The sequence below is a fragment of the Drosophila rhopaloa genome, unplaced genomic scaffold, assembly GCF_018152115.1.
Source record: "Drosophila rhopaloa isolate 14029-0021.01 unplaced genomic scaffold, ASM1815211v1 contig_138, whole genome shotgun sequence".
NCBI lineage: Eukaryota > Metazoa > Arthropoda > Insecta > Diptera > Drosophilidae > Drosophila > Drosophila rhopaloa.
In genome coordinates, this window is record NW_025335015.1 from 719669 (window position 1) to 729432 (window position 9764).

A 9764-nucleotide genomic window follows, 5' to 3' on the forward strand; every position below is an offset into this window, starting at 1 on the left:
GTCGAGAGAGTGCACATTCGTACGGGAGGATTATAGGATGTCGTTCATCATATCGCAAATTCTCGGAGGCCGTTATTCGGCCGCACGCCCTTATAAGCCCTTTCTCATCTAGAAAAGGGTTCAAGGAGAGGATGGAACTTGCCGCGGACACAGGACGCTTTTGACTCAAGCAGCGATATTCGTTAGCAAAATATCTGCGCTGAGTGATAATGACCATGAGCCGTTCAGCGGCGACAAGTTCTTGGGCTTCTAGATGGACTTCCGGAATCGGCGACTGTTTCCTACATCGCTGGACAAAACGGTGGACATACGCAAGGACCCGTAAAGCTCTATTTAACTTGGAAAAGCGATCAAGGATGTCCTCTGTCGGACTGGACGCAACGTGGGCCTTGACTCGTGGCTTTTGCAACCAAGTGGGCCCATGCCACCACAGGGAGTTGTCGACCAGTTCTTGTAATGGCACGCCCCGACTGGCCAAGTCAGCTGGATTGTGTTCGGATTGAACATGCGACCAATTGGCTGCCTCTGTGGACTGGGTGATCTTTGTTACCCGATTGGCAACGAACGTTGTCCACTGGCATGCTGGTTTGGCTAGCCATGCAAGCACAATCGTGGAATCGGTCCAACAATGGAGTTTCGAGGACAGCATCGGCATATGGGGGAGGATGGATTCGGCCATCTCGGATAGCAATAGAGCTCCACACAGCTCTAGTCTGGGAAGCGACACAGTTTTTACTGGCGCCACGCGCGTCTTGGCCGTGAGAAGATGCACTAGCGTCGTGTGCCCCATCTCGACGCGCACATAGATCGCAGCACCGTACGCCTTTTGAGAGGCATCACAGAATCCGTGATGTTCCACTCGGAATTCTGGGCGGAAGGAAACCCATCTGGGAATTCGGACTTGATCTAGGACTGAGTAGCTTTTAAGGAAATCACGCCACTTTTGGCACAGTTCAATGGGAAGTTCATCATCCCACCCTAGATCACGCAGCCAGATCTCCTGCATGAAAATCTTGGCACAGACCACGAAAGGGGCGAGCCAGCCTGCTGGATCAAACAGCTTCGCAATTTGGGAGAGAACATGCCGTTTTGTGAGTGTAGCTTCGGTGGATAGGTCGGGGAGGGCGAAGAAAAACTCATCGGATGTTGCTTTCCAACGGACTCCGAGAGTTTTCGCCGTGCTTTCCGTATTTATTTCGAGGAAATCGGCATTTAGAAGATGATCGGTTCCGATATGAGCCAGAACTTCTTTGTGGTTGGAGGTCCATTTCCTTAATGGAAAACCAGCCGAATCGAGGGCACTCTGCAACTCGCGAATGGTGAGGTGAGCCTCTTCTGCAGAGTCAGCTCCCGAAAGGACATCATCGACATACATGCAACCACGAATAACTTTACTCGCCCTCGGATGGGTTAGTTGCACGTCGGTCGCCAGCTGTTGCAGTACCCGAATTGCCAGGAACGGTGCACAATTGACCCCAAACGTAACAGTTTTTAGCTCAAAATCTCGAATGTACCCTTCCCTATCGCGGAATAAGATACGTTGGAACGCTGTCTGCTTCGGATCTACCCAGATCTGCCGGTACATTTTTTCGATGTCAGCACTATACACAAATCGGAAATATCGCCACTTCAGGATCTGGATGGTTAGATCGGACTGTAGGACCGGGCCAGCATGAAGGATATCATTTAAGCTGACCCCATTGTCTGAAGGGCTGGAGGCGTTGAATACCACTCGAAGTTTGGTGGTCGTACTCTCCGGTTTTAACACTGCGTGGTGTGGCAGGTAGTAACATGCTGAATCGTGGGTAGGAAGGACTTCTCTCATGTGATTGAGGTCGAGATATTCTTGAATAACTGAGTCGTACTTGGATTTTAACGTACTGTCCCTTTTTAGCCGCTGCTCGTTTCTTAAGAATTGAGCCAGCGCCTGGGATCTGGAATGTCCCAGGGAGCAATTAATGTTCTCAGGATCTCGAAAAGGGAGACTCACGACATACCTGCCGGTTTCGTCTTTTGTGGTGGTCCGAAGAAAATTGTCCTCACAAATCACGTCGGATTCTTTTGCCACTTTTACTGGCAGATCCTCCACCTCCCAGAATTTGGTGAGGAGTTTATCGAGAGACGCTTCATACGTGTGTGCAACTTGCGTGGAAAAGGATGATATTTGATCATGCCTCGGAGCTGGTACTGGTCCTGTTAGAATCCAGCCGAAAATAGTCTCTTGACCGAGAAGCGAGCCACAGATGTTCGCTCGGGTACCGCTTAGTAGAATGGATGGAAGTATATCGGCCCCGATTTGAATATCTATTTGTGCGCTCTCATAGAACTTTGGATCCGCTAGCGGAAGTTCGGGAAGGTCTCGCAGGAAATGTTGCGGAAGCGGACATGAAGGAAGATTTCCGGCTATTTGTGGAAGCACGTAGGCAGTGGTGTTTAACTGCAAGCTAGGCCGGGTTGGAGAACGGATCGTGAATTGACAGATCTTTTTGATCTCAGCGGAGACCGTTTGATTAAGTCCTGAGACCTGTGCTCGGATAACCTGGAACGGCAGTTTAATCAGGTTGAAAAGGCGCTCAGTGATGAAGGTCGCCTCAGATCCGGAGTCTATTAAGGCTCGCGCTTGGAAATTGGAACCTCGATGGCATATATTAATTATAGCGGTGCCTAGGAGGACTGACCGAGTGCCTGCCGCAAAATAATTCTGAAGCGTTGACTGCGTGCCACTGGCAGCCGAGGGACCGAGAGTATTTGGTCTGGATCTGGGCGTTGGCGTTGGATTTGCGCGCGCTGGGGATGGGCTGCCTCGGTGTAGGAGCGTGTGATGGCGGCCGCGGCACGTGAAGCAGTTATGTGCGCTTTCGCAGTCGCGCAACTGATGTGTCCGCGCAAAGCAGTTTAAACACAGCTGTTTTCTTTTTATATATGCGATGCGTTGGTCGACCGTCATCTGGAGAAATTTGGTGCATGTGCGTACAGGATGGTTCTCTCTATTACAGAGATCGCACCCTCTAAGTTGCCTAGGTGCTACCCTTGTCTCGTATGAATTTATTCTTCGAGACGCCGAGTTGGAAGTGGATGCCCTGGGCTGAGTCTGACTAGAACCTGATGGTCGTACATCATCTATGGCTTCTAGTGTCCTGTGACGCTCCGTTAGGAAAACTGACCCAGACTCCTGTGTGACGGACGGTACATTGAAAAGTATCTTTAATTGACTGTTTACTAACAATCGCTTGTTTTCGAAACGCTCAGTGAGGTTATCCCACGCTGATCGAAAGCCATCATTAGTAAGGGGTGAATTTGAAACTATATTGTGAGCGTCGCCACTCGTTTTGGCATTAAGGTGAAATAATTTTTCGACAGGAGTGAGTCTGGGATTGTTGATATAAATTGCCGTGAATAGATCCCTAAAGGTTGGCCAACGAAGATAGTCGCCGGTAAAAACTTCGGTATCGCACGGCGGAAGCCGGCAGCCTGACGGAATGTATGTCTGAGAAGGATCAGCTGGCGTTGGGGAAGGTTGCGGAAGTTGCGGAGTTTGCGCTATCATGTCTGCTATCTGGGCACCGCACCTTTCGTACGCGCTGTAGCAATACCCGTACTTAGCCTTGAGGACTGGCAAGCTGTCAGGCATCGTATTCTTTTTTGATGCGGATCCATACCTCTCGGATTTCGTCTCGGCGAATATTGAGGACGGATAACGTAGGAGGGACCGCCGAGGGAATATTTATCCGCGATTCCAATTCGGACAGTCGATCCGAGACTTCAATAAATTGGCTCATAGCGAGGTCGGCAGCCGTTGCAACAATTTTTGTGCTGGCTCGCGTGGTTCTTTCGATGGAAGAAGGAGCCTTTTTGGGAGGTGACGTCTTGACCTTTTTAGGTGTGGGCGTCCTTACCGTGATTTTTGGTATTTTCGGTGATGGAACAGGGGATAGTTTGTTGGAACTTTCCCCGGACATACCAAACTAGGATGCTGTTAGGATGGAATGTGCGCGCTGATGTTTCGGACAAAAATCAGAGAAACAATTACGGACCCACTTATGGACCGGTGGAAATAGGATATCGACTAGCTCAAAAAATAGTCGATATGCGTGGCTGAATTATTGTTGAAATATTCGCCAGGCTTTTGGTGGAACGATGGAGCAAGAATGGAAAAAAATACCAAAAAAAAATACCACAAAATAAAAATACTGAAAAAATACTGGATTGGATGAGGTATTTGTCGTTTAGTATTTTTTATTGTGGGTGGTTGGCCGAATTAGGATGGGATTGGATGTCCCCGGCAGTGTTTGGAGTTTATTGGTTTTGTTTTTCTTTATTTTAAAAAAATATTCGGAGACAAAAAAAACAAAAATAATACCTTTCAGTGGTATGCGGGTGGTATTTTTTTCGAATTTTTCTTTTTTATCCCCAAAAGAAAAAATTGAGTATCGATGTATCTGCAGATTTACCAAGCTCAATAAATAAGAAGACAAAATACTGGAAAGGGCGTTTTTTTTTTTGAGAAAAAAAAAAAATGTGAAACCGAAGAAACAAATTAATAAATCAATAAATTAATAAATTGATTCCACTAGTTCCGCGATGGCGACAGTATTTTATATTTTTCTTTCTTTTTTTTTCTTTTTTGGAACTGGCAGTAATTCTCAGTATTTGTTTAATTTTATTGGAGTTGAACTTGGTGTTTATTAATTTTGTTGGAATTTATTAATTAATTTATTAATTGGATGATTGAAAAACAACTGCCCGAACTTTTGCGGGCTGTGTATTGGTGACGCTGGAATGCGCGGGATTATCGAGCTTTTTGCGGTACTGCAATTCGCGTGTATGTGTAGATGTATGGATGGATAGTGCCCAAAATATGTAAATAAGTAAAACACACTGAGACACAAAAGTTATTTCACGTCAGCTTTAGGAATTCGTTTTATATATATTTATTGGATGGCCGACGGAAATACTTGAGCTTTCGGAATTGGGGTGTAGTTGTGTAGAGAAAATATGTATAAATGTATGTATATATATATGGAATATGTAATATATGTAATATGGATGTAATATATGTAATATGGATGTAATATATGTAATATGGATGTAATATATGTAATCAATATGGCGGAAAATTTTATTGTAAATTTTGCCGGCGGGTATGTGTTGTAAATTTTCGATTTATTGTGGACTGTATTTGGATTTGTAATAATGTAAGCAAATATTGTCACAGCGGATGTACAATAAAAAATTAATATCAAAAAAATATTTGTGGGCCGAAATTGGCGGAACACTTAATTTTTTGTTTCACTTTTTTGTGGAAAATTAATTTGAACTCAATTTTTAAATTGATTTATTTTTTTCACTGTTCACTGAATTTTTTGAAATTAATTTTTTTCACTGTACGCTTGACTTTTTATTTGCACACTTTAATTTGGATTTCTACTTTTTATTTTTCTTCGATTTGATGTTGGATGTATATTTAGTGGATGTACGGCCAAATGCGAATATGAAACTTGTACATCAATATGCACACGAAAAGGAATTAGAAAATAGGCAATATGGCCGCACGTTAAAAGAGAACGAAGAAATAAAAGACGGAATTGGAATTGTAATTTACTAACTGCCGTCGTCGGATTAAATCGGACTTGGATTTTAGACAAATCGTACAGAAAGTCAAACGAATTATGTTCTTCGAATGGCTGACTGTCGATCGGCAGTTAATACAAAAATTAATTAATTGGCACTTATCTGGCTCGAATGGATCAAAAAATGAAGAGTTGGGGCGTCGGGGATGTCGTCGCTTGGGGGCAGCTTCGTCGGTGGTTGCGGCTGTCGCACGTAGCCGGGTCGCAAGCTGGAAAATACGTGGTGAAGAGACACTCGATCGCGGTGCGCAAAGTAATGAAACAAAAAACTCGGTGAACTTTTCGGGTTATAGCGCGGACCGGCCGGGCGATGTATTTCACTAGTGGTACAATGAAAGACTAACTTAAACCTAATTGAACGCTGCGTTTCAAAGCGCAGTGGAGAGATTCCGGGAGCGGGAAGGCGGGAGAGTCTGGAATCGCAAGCGTCCAGTGCGGGAGAGCGGGAGAGCCTGGCCAGTGCGGGCGAGTGGGCATTCGCTACGAGGGAAGCGCGGGCAGTTTAAACGAGGGGAGAGCGGCGTAAACAGTGTCAACCTTGACAAACCTATATATCCGTTCTAGGGCAACTTCCCAAGGCAATGCGCCCAGCACATTCTTTTCCACTTCGACCGCCATCCGGATCAGTTGTCTGCAGCGAGTAAGCTTAAATTTAGTTTGAGCAGTAACTCAGTCCAACCAATACCAAATTAAGTCTTAGTGAGTATTTTTCGTGAGTGAACCACAAACAAAAAAACTAATTCGATTATGTATTTAATTTCAATAGCAATAAAATATATTCGTCGAGAAAAACCATCCGAGAGAATTTTCATATTTTCTGTGTCAGTGGAATAGAAAAAAAAACGAGGACGGAAGCTAACTTCGGCAAGCCGAAGTTTTAATACCCTTGCAGACTTTGCCGAAATTGCTAAAACTGAAAAAGTAGCCAAAGGAATAAGGTATACATAAATAAACTAGATTTTCATCGTTTAATGTCAATTGCTTTTATACTGCAAAAATGTCATATAAAAATAGAAAAATAGGGATACTTTCGCAGCCTTTAACTATTTTTCCTACGGAAGCTATAAGAAATAGACGTCCGATCGGCAAGCGCTTTTACCCTAATCAAGATATGCGTAAATAAATAAGACTTGGAAAAATTTATGTCAGTAGCTTACACACTACGCGAAAAATTCAGAAAATCATCAAATTTGGACCTATTTCACCCTGTTGTTCCTATGGGAGCTGTAGGATATAGACGTCCGATCGTCACGTGCTTTTATCATAATCAAGGTATGCATAAAAAAATACGATTTGGAAAGATTCATGTCAATTGCTTATATACTGTGCGAAATATCCTAAAAATCATTAAATTTTAACCGATTTCACCCTATTGTTCCTATGGGAGCTATAGGATATAGACGTCCGATCGCCAAGCGCTTTTACCCTGATCAAGGTATGCATAAAAAAATAAGATTTGGAAAGATTTATGTTAATAGCTTTTACACTGCACAAAATATTTTCCATTCTTGAAAGTTATATCCGATTGTTCCTATGGGAGCTATAGGATATAGACGTCCGATCAGCACGCGCTTTCACCTTGATGAAGGAATGTATAAAAAAATACGATTTGAAAAAATGTATAGCAATAGCTTTTACACAGCGCGAAATATTCTGAAAAACATAAAATTTGGACCGATTTTACCCTATTTTTCCTATGGGAGCTATAGGATATAGACGTCCGATTGCCACGCGCTTTTACCCTGATCAAGGTATGCATAAAAAAATACGATTTGGAAAAATTCATGTCAATAGCTTTTACACTGCGCGAAATATCATCAATTTTTGCTAGATATATCCGATTGTTCCTATGGGAGCTATAGGATATAGACGTCCGATCGGGGCGATTTTCAAACTTGATCTGCGTACACATGTTTTAGGTCGCGTGTGAAAGTTTCAGATCGCTAGCTTTTAAACTGAGCTCACAAACGGTATTGAAACAGACGGACAGACGGACAGACGGACAGACGGACATGGCTATATCGACTCCCCTATTGATCCTGATCAAGAATATATATACTTTATGGGGTCGGAAACGTCTCCTTCACTGCGTTACAAACTTCTGACCAAAATTATAATACCCTCTGCAAGGGTATAAAAATACTGGGTGCCAAGCCTGAATACAGGGTAAATATGGCTAGAATAGTCTTGAAAAGTAGAAAGTTATTATTGGTTTTCTTTTTGTTCGGCGATTTCTTTATATCGCTTAGCTTGGCACCTGGATAGCAGTCACATATTTAAAAGCTCCAAATTTTTCCATATCTCCACCACCAAGTAAGTGTAGAAAATAAAGACCCTGTATATTTTCCTTATAAGGCAATGCACGCCAGTATATGTATAAGTACAGATCGCGGAGCTCCTATATTTATCTCGCTTTAACGAATTAGGTGTAGGCAAAATATGTATATCAATTTGTTCCTTCTTCACTTATAAAGAGTCAGTCGCAAATAAAATTCCGCAGCATACACACGGTGTTTATCTTTTTTTCAATTTTGCCGCTCAAGAGGTTATGGGCCCAGGCATAAATGTAATTAAAGACGTTTTAAAGATAATTGTGCGGTGTGTGACTCAGGATTAAGAACAATGAGTCTCTTTATCAAATCGAAAAGTTAGAGGAGAAGAACTATGACACTTGGAAAATACAGATGAGATCTGTGTTGGTGCATTCCGGTCTGTGGAGTGTTACTTCTGGAGAACTAACAGAATCGAATATTCCAGAGGGAGTGAATTGGCTGGCCTTGGACAATAAGGCGCTTGCAACAATTACATTGAGTGTAAAGACATCTCAATTGGCCTACATCAAGAATTGTTCGACTGCGGTGGAGGCATGGACGAAGCTAAAGGAGGTACATCAGCCAAGCGGACCTGTACGGAAGGTACAGTTGTACAAAAAACTACTCAACAAACGGATGGAGCAGGGGCAGAGCATGTCTACCTATATAAGCGAATTTGCAGAAATTCTGGATGGCCTAGCTGGAGTTGGAATAGAGCTAAACGATGAACTACGAACTATCGTTTTGCTGTCGAGTCTTCCAGAGCAGTTTGAGCATTTCGTGGTGGCAATGGAAACACGAGACATGTTGCCTTCGTTTGAAGTTCTCACCATTAAGTTGAAGGAAGAGAGCGAAAGAAAAGGAGTAGCAGAAGAGCGAGTGGATAATAGAGGTGGAGAAAAATCGATGTTAACATCGATGTAATCGATGTTTTCAAAACATCGGTAAGCCAAACATCGATGTTTTCCATCTCTAACTGCGCATCTGAGGAAGAAAACGTGTAATTGTAAGTAAATTTGTATTCATTTATTTTTTATAAATTACTCATATTTTGTTTTATATTAGTGTTCTGTTGGTGGTGCTGGATGAAGTTGTGGAGTGGACGGTCATGGACAGATACCTGAAACGTAAGTAATGTTAATATAAAAGCTGGTGAAATATGTGTGCATCTACAAATGTACATATACATACATACATACATATGTATGTATGTACGCCTGCTTGCATGCAACCGCATGACATGTACATTTGATATATGATATGTATATAATATTTTATATGATATTTATATGAAAATATTACTTTTTTAGGAACATCAAATTCAGAGGAGAATGTGGAGGAGCCAGCTCAAAAAAAGAAGCGTGAAGCTTCCATTGCGTGGGATCATTTCAACAAAACGGCTGAGAAAACACACGGTGTGTGTAAGTATTGTGGGAAAGCGATACGCACATTGGGAAACACAACAAACTTGCTCAACCACCTGAATCACGTCCACCCAGAACGCATAAAAAATATCAAGGGCAAAAATCCTACAACCGCGTTGGATGTGTTTGTGGGAAGGGGCACGGTTTTTTATACAAATGATTCGGCGAGGAAACGCAAACTTGACGAGATGGTACTGAATATGATAGCTGTCGACGTTCAGCCATTCAGTTGTGTCGAGGATGAAGGTTTTAGTGCCCTTCTTAAAAAGATGGATCCTCGATACAAATTGCCAAGTAGAACATACTTGCGGGATGTTTGTTTGCCAAGAGAGTACGAAAAATGCAAAGAAACGCTGAGAGGAATTCTAAACAGTGTTGATCATCTGGCACTAACAACT

General features: G+C 42.7%; 1 long non-coding RNA gene across 1 annotated transcript; it reads left to right on the top strand.

Annotated features, from left to right (window-relative positions):
• The first annotated feature begins 8911 nt into the window (after positions 1-8911).
• On the top strand, positions 8912-9484 carry LOC123037122. The gene is made up of 3 exons (XR_006417380.1): positions 8912-8948; positions 9008-9069; positions 9253-9484. It is a non-coding gene; the product is annotated as an uncharacterized LOC123037122 (long non-coding RNA).
• Positions 9485-9764: the final 280 nt, after the last annotated feature.